The 11497-nt window shown below is 48.3% G+C and overlaps 1 pseudogene; it reads left to right on the top strand.

The window, feature by feature from the left end:
- Window positions 1-458: 458 nt before the first annotated feature.
- LOC129021590 (uncharacterized) lies at window positions 459-6019 on the top strand (annotated as a pseudogene).
- Window positions 6020-11497: the final 5478 nt, after the last annotated feature.

The raw sequence follows: 11497 nt of genomic DNA, 5'->3' as shown, positions 1-11497 counted from the left end.
TCCTCCTTCTCCCCTTTCTTCGTGGGCATAACCACTCATTAAGTGCGTATTCTGATCCGTGTGCACACAGGCAGAGCCTCTGTGTGGACTGTATCAGCAAATCCTTCCAGCGAGTGTCCCTTTATCCTTCTCAGTCCAGTTCAGACAGAGCCAGCACCCAGGCCTCTGACTCCAGGTCCACGTTCTTCCCAATTCTCCAGGCACAAGACAGTCTAGCGCTGCTACACAGTGACCGGACCAGCACAGTCTCCAAAGATGGGACAGGCTGTGGCCGGAACAGCTGGGCAGAAGAGCTGGCAGTCCTTCTTGCCCCATTTTTTTCAGTGCATAAATTCCCTTTTCTTTGCTTCTTTCATCTGGCCCCAGGCCTGGTTCCCTGGGGGACAGGAAAGAAGCAAGCATTTCCTGGAGGCATATTTGGCTTAAGTTTAGGCTAAAAGCTTTTTTAACACGTAGAAATGGAAACTGCCAGAGCCCTGGGGTTAAACCCTTCCAGTCCCAGTTCTGTTGGTGAAACAGAAAAGAGAGCTTGTGTGGAGCTGTTGATGGCTGGTTCTCGAGAGCGGCAGTGGGGACGGCGCCAGGCTGCTGTGGCTGTGGGCCTAGTACTTGGAGGGCAACGTTAGTGGGAGCAGCAATAGGCTAGTGAGGGTGGGGGGAGCGGTGAAGGGGTGACAAGAAACTGAGAACCTTGGACCCCAATTATTAGTGGTTGGGGCTTCCAGACAATGAGGTGAAACTTCCTCACTGTAGATGGAAGCTTTGTGCAAATCTCAAAGATGTCATGTTTGCAGATTTGGGGAAGGTTTATTTAAAAAATTGTGAAATATGCACAGGATAAAATTTATTTTTCTAAGTATATGGCTTAGGGTTACTAAGTACCTTCACGTCATTCACATTGTTGTACAACTGTCACCGCCTTCCATCAGAAGAGATTTTTTTTTTTGAGACGGAGTTTTTCTCTTGTCACCCAGGCTGGAGTGCAGTGGTACCATCTCAGCTCACTGCAACCTCCATCTCCTGGCCTCAAGCGATTCTCCTGCCTCAGCCTCCCTAGTAGCTGGGATTACAGGTGCCCACCGCTATGCCTGGCTAATTTTTGTATTTTTAGTAGAGATGGGGTTTCACTATGTTTGCCAGGCTGGTCTCAAACTCCCGACGTTTAGGTGTTTTGCCCGCCTTGGCTTCCCACAGTGCTGGGATTATAGGCGTGAGCCACTGTTCTTGGCCTAGTAGAACGTTTTCATCATCACAAACTGAAATTCGGCCCGGGTTGAATACCTCCCCGTTCCCCCTCCCCCAATCCCTTGGCAACCTCGGTTCTACTTCCCGTCTCTGTGACTCCAGCCATTTTAGGTGCCTCCTCCAAGCGGAATTATCCCGTCTGTCCTTTCATGACTGGCTTATTTTGCTTAGCCTAAAGTCCTCAAGGTTTGTCCATGTTGCAGCAGGTAACTGTTTCTAAGCCCTCCCAGCTGACATGTGTAGACAGAGTTTTCTGAACTTTCCAAAAACATGCCTGGGCCTTTCTGATCCCATGATATAGGATCAATCATTTCTTGGCCTAAGGAACCCATGAAAATGATTTGCTCATTTAAGGACCAAACAGAATGATTACGGTGTATTTAGAGTGGGCAACAGCCACATTCTTGAAGGATGAACATTCAGAGCTGACAGTGTGACAAATTTTCACTCATGCCACCAGAAACAAGCACTGAGCTTCTAAGGAGAAATTCCTAGCTCTGGTGACACTAACATTAATTGGCCAGTTTTATGTAACTTTTATTGTAACAACAATAAAAGTTTTAGAAACTTCTTAAAATCTCCAGCCTGAAGATCCTTGCTTTATGGTCGATGCTGGCATCTTCCTAGGTCTCCCCTTCTGGCTAGGTTCTTATCAACAGCTCTGGGCAGCATCCTGATCTTTGGTGAGTTCCGACACTCTGGTTTGTTTTAAATGCTGTCCAGCCACGCTTCTCACAGCACCTCATGTCTAACACATCAACAACCTATGAGTGCCTTGACGTGGATCTGACTCCACTCTGGGTCCTGTCCCAAAGTAGAATTTCCGAGCTAAAAGAGGATCCTTGCAGAAAGGCGGGACGTCATGCATAGGCTCCTGCAATCTCTTCCGGGGGCCCACCACTAGAACTGGCCCACCAGTTCTAGTCTTTTCTTGGTGGAACTTCCTCTCCCTGCTCAATGCTTCTAATTGGAAAGGAACACATATATGTATATATGTGTATACACATGTATATATATGTGTGTGTATATATATACATGTATACATGTATATATATATACACACACACATATATATATACGAATATACACAGATATATACATGTGTGGATTATACAGGTGGGTGGATTGCCTGAGGTCAGAAGTTTGAGACCAGCCTCGAACTTCTGACCATACGTATATATGCATATATATATACACACACACACATATACACACACACACACACATACATGTATATATATATATATTTTTTGGAGACAGAGTTTTGCTCTTGTTGCCTATGCTGGAGTTCAGTGGCATGATCTCAGCTCACTGCAACCTCTGCCTCCCGGGTTCAAGTGATTCTCCTGCCTGGGATTACAGGCACCTGCCACCACACCCAGCTAATTTTTGTATTTTTAGTAGAGACAGGGTTTCATCATGTTGGCCAGGCTGGCCTCGAACTCCTGACCTCAGGTGATCCACCCGCCTTGGCCTCCCAAAGTGCTGGGATTACAGGCGTGAGCCACCACACCCAGCCTGGCACATACTTTCTACATCAGCACTTCTAAGCCTGCACCACATGAGCCACTTACCCTGGAATCACCCCAAAACAGGGCCCGCAGAATCCGCATTTTAAATCATCTCCCCACTAGGTTCTTATACTCACCAAAGGCTAAAGACCAACTGATTGTCTTACGTTTGAATTTTTTAGAGCAAACTTGGGTTATTTTTATAATCAAATAAAAATCAAGATAAATAGCTGTTTTCTTTCTTGTTTCTTTTTCCAGCTGTTTTTTTCCCTTCCTTTCTTCTCTCCTTTAGAGAACTGAAGTTAAGACCCTGCGCATACATCACAGCACCTCCTCTACCAGACCTTCTGATTCAGGGGCTGCATCTTTGAGAATTTCCTCAGGGGTCAGCTTTGGAGATCAGCAGGGTGGAGGGTGCTCACCCCAAGAAGCGGGGACGCTCTGGAAACCAGGATCCTGGCTGTGGTCCTGGATGAGATTCCCAGGCTCCAGGCTGGCTGTCTGCACCTGCTACCTGTTCCCAGGGGAGTGTGGGAGGCCCAGGCTTTGCAGCACAGCCTCTTCCCTGGTGCAGCTGTCACTGTGGGGCCCCCGCTTTTGTTGCCAAGGGCCCAACCTGGAAGCCCCTGGGTGCAAGGTCAGGCGTCTTAGAGGCCAAGGGAAGAAACTCAGACCTCTTTTTATTTTTTTCTAAAGAGTAAACAATACAGCTAATAAAATGGATGAACTCTTAGACTTTTATAGAATCTTCTCAAGACAGCCTGCTCTCTAGGCCCCCACAGTCCTGGACGCAACACAGGCCTTCGGAGAGAATCCCAGGCATCACAATGACACCGTTTCTGTCACACAGCGTCCTCAGCTCCTCTGTGCTGCTTTTCCCTGTGAGGTCCTTCCCAGCACTCAGCATAATGACCAGCACAGGAACCACCTGCTTTCTCTCAGGGTTCACCTCCTCAGTGTCAGTGTCCCACTGCTGGACTGGGAACTCCACGAAGCCAGAGCCATGACAGTTTTGTTTGCTGCTGTGTCCCTGGTGCCCGGCACACAGTAGGCCTTCAATATACTGTTTATTTGCTAGCTCAATAAAGAGCGTAAAATTCCCAAATCCTCTGAATTTACAGAATCACAGAATGCAGTCATTCCACTTTTCTTTCTTTCTTTCTTTCTTTTTCTTTCTTTCTTTCTTTCTTTCTTTCTTTCTTTCTTTCTTTCTTTCTTTCTTTCTTTCTTTTCTTTTCTTTCCTTCTTTCTTTCCTCCTTCCCTCCCTCCCTCCCTCCCTTCCTTTCTTCCTTTCTTCCTTTCTTTTTGACAGAGTCTTGCTCTGTCACCCAGGCTAGAGTGCAATGGCACTATCTCGGCTCACTGCAACCCCTGACTCCCGGGTTCAAGCGATTCTCGCGCCTCAGCTTCCCAAGTAGCTGGGACTATCAGGGCCCACCACCACGCCTGGCTAATTTTTTTGTATTTTTATTTTAGTAGAGATGGGGTTTCACCATGTTGCCCAGGCTGGTCTTGAACTTCTGACCTCAGGCAATCCACCCACCTCGGCCTCCCAAAGTACTGGGATTACAGGTGTGAGCCACCTTGCCCAGCTGCAGTCATTACACTTTCTTTGAGGGCCTACTATGTGCCAGGAACTTTGCCAGGTGTGAGATCCATTAGAAAACAAGAGCCCTGCCCAGTTCTTGCCTCGTGGAGCTGAGTGATACTAGAACAAACAAGGTTTTGGAAACAGAGAGACAAGGGTTTAAAAATTCCAGGTCTGCCACTTACGTGGGTGCACTTGGGCAGCTGAGCACCAGGGCCTCGGTTTCTCCATTTGTAAAACAGAAGTGATGACAGCATCAACTTCCTCAGGTGGGTGGATTGGAGATAATGTCTGTAACATGTTTAACAAAATGCTTAGTGCCTACTACGTGCTCAGTAAATTAGCTTCTGCATTACTATCCTAGGGCTGCTGTTCAGAGAAACACAGTGAATGCAATAGAAATTTGTTCTCTCACAATTCTGGAAGCCAGAAGTCCAACATCAACGTGTCGGCAGGGCTGGCTCCTTCTGGGGGCTGTGAGAGAAAATCCAATCCACGCAACTGAGGAATCCTCCATGCTCCTTGGCTTATGGCAGCAAAACTCCAGTCTGACTCACGGCCAAGTGGCTCCTCTCCTGTGTGTTTTCATAGCTCTGCAGCCCTTCCCTCTCATAAGGGTGCCAGTCACTGAATTTAGGACCCACCCTGATCCATTATGATATCAGCTGACCTAATTACGTTTGCATTTCTACATAAGCCCACCTTCTGAGGTTCTGGGGAGGCATGAATTTTGGGAGGGAAACTATCCCGCCCAGAACAGCTTCTATTATTTTGTGTGTGTGTGCTCAGCGCTTTGCAGACCTGACTTTATTCCCTCCTCCTAGCCACCTTATGAGGAAGGGACAATGGCTACCTTGCCTCACATGAGGAGGCGAGGCACAGAGACTCGGAACCTCTCAGGATACACGATCATCTTTGCCCTTGCTTGGAATTCATCTGATTATCAAAGAGGGGGCCTGCAGCAGAGCCTCCCAACCTGACTTTTCTCTCCAAATGGCAGTCCCTGTACAACAACGAACAAGGAGAAGCTGGGCTCCACGGTGCCCTGTGTTCACAGGCTCCACAGCGAGATGAAATGTCCTGGTTTAAAACGGACATTGATCAGAGCTGCTGGGAAGGCAAGCGGGAGGCAGAAAGGCACGGCTGCTTCCAAGTTTCTGTTGGCAGAGAGGGCAGAGCTGACAACTCCCAGTGAAAGATGTTTTCACCGTGGCGCAAGAGCAGAGACAGGGCCAACCCGGCACCCCAGCCCTGCTCACAGCTCTAGGTTGATGCTTCTCAGCGGGAAGAGCTCTTTCTCTCTCAAGCGTTTCAATAATCTTAACCTAACCTGGCACAGAACCTCACCCTTCCTGGGAGCACAGGAATGTTTGCTACTTAATGTCAATAAAATCCAACTCCTTAAGGTCTCTCCTGGGGTCCATGGGGTGGAGTTCATTCCACACCATTCTGAGGACAGAGTCAGAGGAATGTGCTGTGTCTTCTCTGGCTCAGAATAAGTCCACCAGGCATCTCTACCTTATCCAGAAGAGAATCATTTATTTGCACAAGTGCATAGTGGCCGACACCGCCAGCACTAACCAGATTGGATTCTTGCTCCACTCTCCGGGCCCTCATTCAAGGCTGGTCTGTTCCCGCAGGCCTTCTGACGAGTGCCAAATTTTGTTCCTCTAACTTGGGTGAAGCCCCCTTAAACACTAGTCTCAAAGAGCCCTTGCTACAAAGGCGGATGCTTGGGCCTCAAATTCAAAGGCTCTAACTCATTAGGTCCAGGTTGGGGTCCCAGGACTGTAATACAGGTGGTCCTGGCACCACACTTGGCCAAATGCTGGGTAGCTTGGAAGAAAGCTCCAGAAGCAATCTAGAGCTTTATATCATCACTCAAAAGTAAAGATTTGTAGGAAAGATCTAAACCAGTGTCTTCCCAAGTTCCCAGCTTCTTCAACCAAGCTGCTGGTTGAGGGGAAGGTGACTGTAGATTTTAGGGCATCGATTTATATAGTGTGAAAATTATTCCCCTGTGGTTAGATCAAAGGAAAATTCTTCATCTGGCACTAAGGGTCTTTAGCACCTCCTGACACTTCTAAGCTCCCTTTTGAACAAAGAGAGAGAGGCCTCAGGCTTGAAGCCATCAGCAGGCAGCAGTATCTGGCTGGAATTTAGCAATGTTCATTTGTGGTCAAGGTATTTATTTCTGTAGTTACCTTTTATTAATGGCAAAGAATGCCGACTTCCATTTATGATAATGATCTCAAGTTTCCTTTCAGTTAAATGTCTAATTAGAAATGTGAGGTGATTTACAGAAAAAGAAAAATAGTGACTTGAATTATAGTGCAGGTGGTAGGTCAGGCCAAAATGATGGTGGTGGTTCAGAAATTACTGAAATTTGGGAAATGCTAGTCTAGTCGATGCTTAGCATTTGGGGTTGAGAAAACCAAGGCCTTGAGAGGGGAAGGCACTCGTCTGAGCTCATGCGATATCGGGTGGTGGTCTTTGCTGTCACCCACAGTCACCCACCATGGAGCTCTGCAGAGCTGCCACTTGTGAACCAGGGGATCTGAGCTCGCTGGGGAAGTGTGAGTCTCAAGACACCAACATCTTTAAAACAGATAAAAATAAAGCGGCAAGAGTGACCTCACCCCAGCATGCAGTGGCCGCTGAGAGCAGAGGGTTGTAAAAATTAATTGCCCTCTATTTGTGACCTGCTGTAGCAGGCGGGCCTCCTTCGAGGGGGTCACCCGAGAGGCGGCGGGCAATGGAAACATTCTTTGGGCCTGACACAGTGGTTCAACAGTGACCTCACCCCAACAACTCAAGACTTGTTATTCAAAACTTAATTTTATTTTGTTTCTAAGTGCTTAGGAGCTGGGGCTAAGGCAACTTTTGTCATCAAAAGGAAGGCCCAGATCTTGGTAAGGAGCAGCGCATCCTGAGTGTCTGCCGAGCGCCGACTTTGCAGCTGCAGGTTCAAGTTCTTCCCTAATCCCGGCAGATCTGCCTTCTCAGTCCTATTGGTCTCCATGTGTGGTTGGCGCGCTCTCTGGGCTTTGCTGGTGTGAAGCCCGGGGGAGTTGGAGTTTTAAGAGCAGTGCTCTTAGCGGGAAGAGCTCTTTCTTTCTCAAACATTTCGGTAATCTCATCCCAACCTGGCACAGAACCTCATCCTTCCTGGGGACACAGGAATATTCGCTACTTTACATCAATAAAATCCAACTCCTTAACGTCTCTCCTGGGGTCCATTCATAGGGTGGGGTTCCTCTTTCGGGTCCCCCATTCAAGGCTGCTCTGTTCCTGTAGGCCTTCGTTCTGTTTCTCTAACTTGAGCCAAGCTCCCCCAAACGCTAGTTTCAAAGAGCCTTTGTTACAAAGGCGGGTGCTAGGGCCCCAAATCCAAAGGCTCTGACTCAGTAGGTCCAGGGTGGGATTCCAGGACTACGATACAAGTGGTCCGGGCACCACACTTGGCCAAATGCTGTGAGATCCTCATCCAAGGCATGTATTGAGGGAGGGCTCTAAGGAGAAGCTGGAAAGGCAGTGAGGGCAGAAAGGGGCCGGGCAAGGATTGGTCTCAGGTGGAGTCTAGCATAGTCCCATGGGGAGCCCTGGAACAGGAATGACGCCACAGAGTTGAAACTGTGTTAGGTGCAAGGCAAAGCATTCAAACCCCATGCCAGTCAGTACGATGCCTGTGGGGTGGGCAAGGAGGACCTTCTCAGTCATGGACACTTTTCCAGAGAAGGCGGCAGCAGCGAGTGTTTAGAAGCATCCGTGCTTTGGTAAACCAGCTCTTGGGGTCGCAGGAGGAAGAGTGCTGATTTACAGCTTTTGCCAACGTCTGTGGTGTCAATACATTCTCTATGCTAATTGCAAAGCTACCAATGGTTTAACAACGGGCTCACAAATTTCCTGAATATTTAACAATGAGTTCTCTCAAGCCAGGAGGAGCTGGCTCCAGCACACTCTACATTAGCAGTCAACTCTCAAGACAGCTAGAGGAAGCGAAGTTTCCTGGGAAGAAGACTGTGGCAGGGCCCACAGTGTCTCTTGGGCCTGGATGATGGCAGGTGCTTTCTAACCAAGATTCCTGCTTCCTCTCTCACCCATTTTCTTTCCTTGCCCCGTGAGCAGGAGCATCTTTTGCAGACATGGCTCCAACGTGCCACCCCTGGATTAAAACCCTTCACAGGCTCTCCATCACCTTCGGGATAAAGTCCCCCTCCTCACTTTGGCCCTCAAAGCCCTGTCCCTTGGGCCCCTGTCAACTACCTCTTTCCACTCGCTTTCTCGTGGACTTTCTGCTCCGACCGCCCTGACTCTTCTCCCGTCCTTGAAGTTTTGATCTCTCTCACGACCAGACGTCTAGGCCACTTCACGTGCAGCCCTTTTGGCCAGAGACACAATGGCGGCCCCTGCCCCATCTGCTCAACCCACCTCGCTTCAACACAGAATTGGTGGAACGTCGACTTTGCATCTGTCTCATTTGTGAGCAGGGCATTCAGGACTGGCTATGTGAGTTTGGGCTGGTGCACCCCACTTCCTGGCTAAGTTTGCCAAGTCTGTCTTCCACCCTGGACTGGTTACTCCTTGAAGGTAAAGACTTTGTGTGGCTTCATTACTCCTCAAAATCCAACACCTAGTACAGGGCTTTATTATGGAGAAATGAGCAAATCGATCAGTCTATCAAATGAATAATGAATGCCTGAGTGGTCAAGGCTGCTGCCTGGTAACAAATGTCTCCAAGAAGAGCCCCTCAGAAGAGTCTCCCTGTGCCCTGCAGCCCCACCCCGAGGACTTGAGAGTGAAGTCATGGTACTAAGAGCTGGCCCAGGCTCAGCCCCAAGTGTGCCAGCTGCTTCTTAGATGTGGCTCCATTTACTCCTCACCGCAGACCTGGGTAGGAGATCAAAGCATTGCCCCATTTTAGAGATAAGGAAATTGAAGAGGCTCAAGGGGTTAAATAAATTGCCCAGGGCCAAGTGGTTACTCAATAGCCATTGTTCTGCAATGGACTTTTTCACCAACAGCATTTCTTTCTATGATACAGAGCTACCACAGAGCGGTGCCTCATCATTTTATCCATTGCTCTGTATCCCTCAGCACGGATGCACCTTGCTCTGTTTAAATGTCCCTATTTGCTGAGCATTTGCATGGTTTTCCTTCGCTTTTCTTTGTGTGTGATCTTTGCATGCCTGTGTCAGTAGCGCTATATTGGCTGGAAGAGGAAGGCACAGATCAGAGTGAAGTTCACATCTTGAGTGATTTTGCAGCTAAACTTACAGGCAGTGAAAAATTAACACTGTCCAGAGAGGGTTTGGCCTTTGTCCCTGGCTCCTGGGAGGTGGCCTCTAAGCCCTTGGAATGTCCTGCCTGATGAAAGTGTCTTTGTTTGCCTGGGAGATCTTAGGCCATACAAGATAGTCTATGTCTACAGTATGATTTATGTTGGGGGTCTTGGGTCACCCAGTACCAACTTGACCTCTGGAGGGACTGGAGGCCAAAGGCCAGCCACATAGGAAGTCATCCATGTCTATGTGCCTGAACCCCAATAAAAACTCTGGGTATGGAGGCTCACATGAGCTTCTCTGGCTGGCAAATCTCCATGTGTGTGGTCATACATCATTGCCAGGAAAAGTGAGTGCTGTCTGGGACTTAGGAGAGGACAACTAGAATTTTTATGCTTGGAACTTCCCTGGGCTCTGCTCCATATGTCTCTTCCAGTGACCGATTTTAATCTATATTATGTTGTGTAACAAACTGTGATGGAGTACACTGGCTTTCAGTGAGTTCTGTGAGTCCTTTAAGCAAATTATTAACCCTGAGGATAGGCTTGGGGACCCCAAATTTGTAATCAGTCACAGTTGTCTTGGGGATCCCTACTCTGCAATTTCCATTTCAAGAATGCCTTCTCCAGGACTGGTCCTAGAAAGAAAGTGCCAAGAAGCCTCCCACTGCATCTTGCCCATGGCTAGATCTCTTGGTCCTAGCACCCAGTAGACATCCAGTCAATATTTGTTGAATCTATGCATTCAACAATGGCAGTCCCCAACCATCAGAAAGCCTGAGCTGTTAATGTTATTATCCCCACTTTAAGAGGCTGAGGAATCAGGAGTTCATGGAGGAAGAACCCGGGGAAATTGTATGGGTTGGGGCCAAGCCAGGGTTGCTTGGCTTTTCAAAGTTGGACTCCATGGAGACCTGTCGTGGCCTACGGTGATGCTATCTCTTCCATGCATGCATCCGGCCTCAAGAAAGGAAGATGGCGAGGACATGGGGAGAGAGAGAGACGGGGGGGAGAGAGAGAGAGAGAGAGAGAAATCTTTGAGTTATGAAAGGGAAAACCAGATGAGAGGAGATAACTGCTTCAATGCCTTGCTTTTTATTATAGAAATTTGCACTTAGAGGTTGAAGAAAAGATTTTTTTTTTGGTTGTTATTTGCTTAAGAGAACTGGAGAACTGAGAGCTGTCTGGGCGGATGATTAATGGGAAAAAAATTACATTTCAATGAGGTCTCTCCTCCTGAAGGGTGACTCTCATCAAAGGGATGTATAGAGTGGATGTCAGGTTCATTTCCTCATTTCCGTCTCAGCTGGGACTGAAAGAGACGCTCTTAAGGGGGAATTGGGTAGAAAAATTACAGTTTAATGCCAAGAGCATTCTTATTAAAAATAACATGGCTAACATCTACAGAACACTTGCTAGGGCCAGGTGCTGTGCCGAGCATGCAGTCTGCAGTATCACGTGCACACAACAGCCGCATGAATTAGGTGCCAAGAGCATCCCCATTTCACAGACGGACAAAATGGGGCACAGGGAGCTTCAGCAGTTGGACCAGGGTCCCAGCGCTTGGAACATGACTGAGACCAGATCCGCCTGGCTCCTTGGTCATGGCTCTTCCATCCAGATTTGTTTAAGGGCTGGCCCCGACTCTGACACGGATAACCATGGGCGCAGGGTCCACGGATCTGGTTTTAAGGAGAGGATTGAAAGAGCCTGTACCTTGGAGCAGGCTCCATTACTGTCTGTCCAGAATGCAATGTGGGCGCTTAGCTCTTCTCCATCATAGGGCACAGTCTTCTCCTTGGGTGTCTCCGTTCCTGTGCACGTGGGCTGTGGTTTTGTAATGGGGAGGAAATGGAGCAGACTCTTCCTGC

This window comes from Pongo pygmaeus, chromosome 21 (genome assembly GCF_028885625.2).
Source record: "Pongo pygmaeus isolate AG05252 chromosome 21, NHGRI_mPonPyg2-v2.0_pri, whole genome shotgun sequence".
In the NCBI taxonomy this organism is placed as follows: Eukaryota; Metazoa; Chordata; class Mammalia; order Primates; family Hominidae; genus Pongo; species Pongo pygmaeus.
The sequence above is the reverse complement of the archived record's forward strand: the minus strand, read 5'-3'. Positions and strand labels throughout refer to the sequence as shown.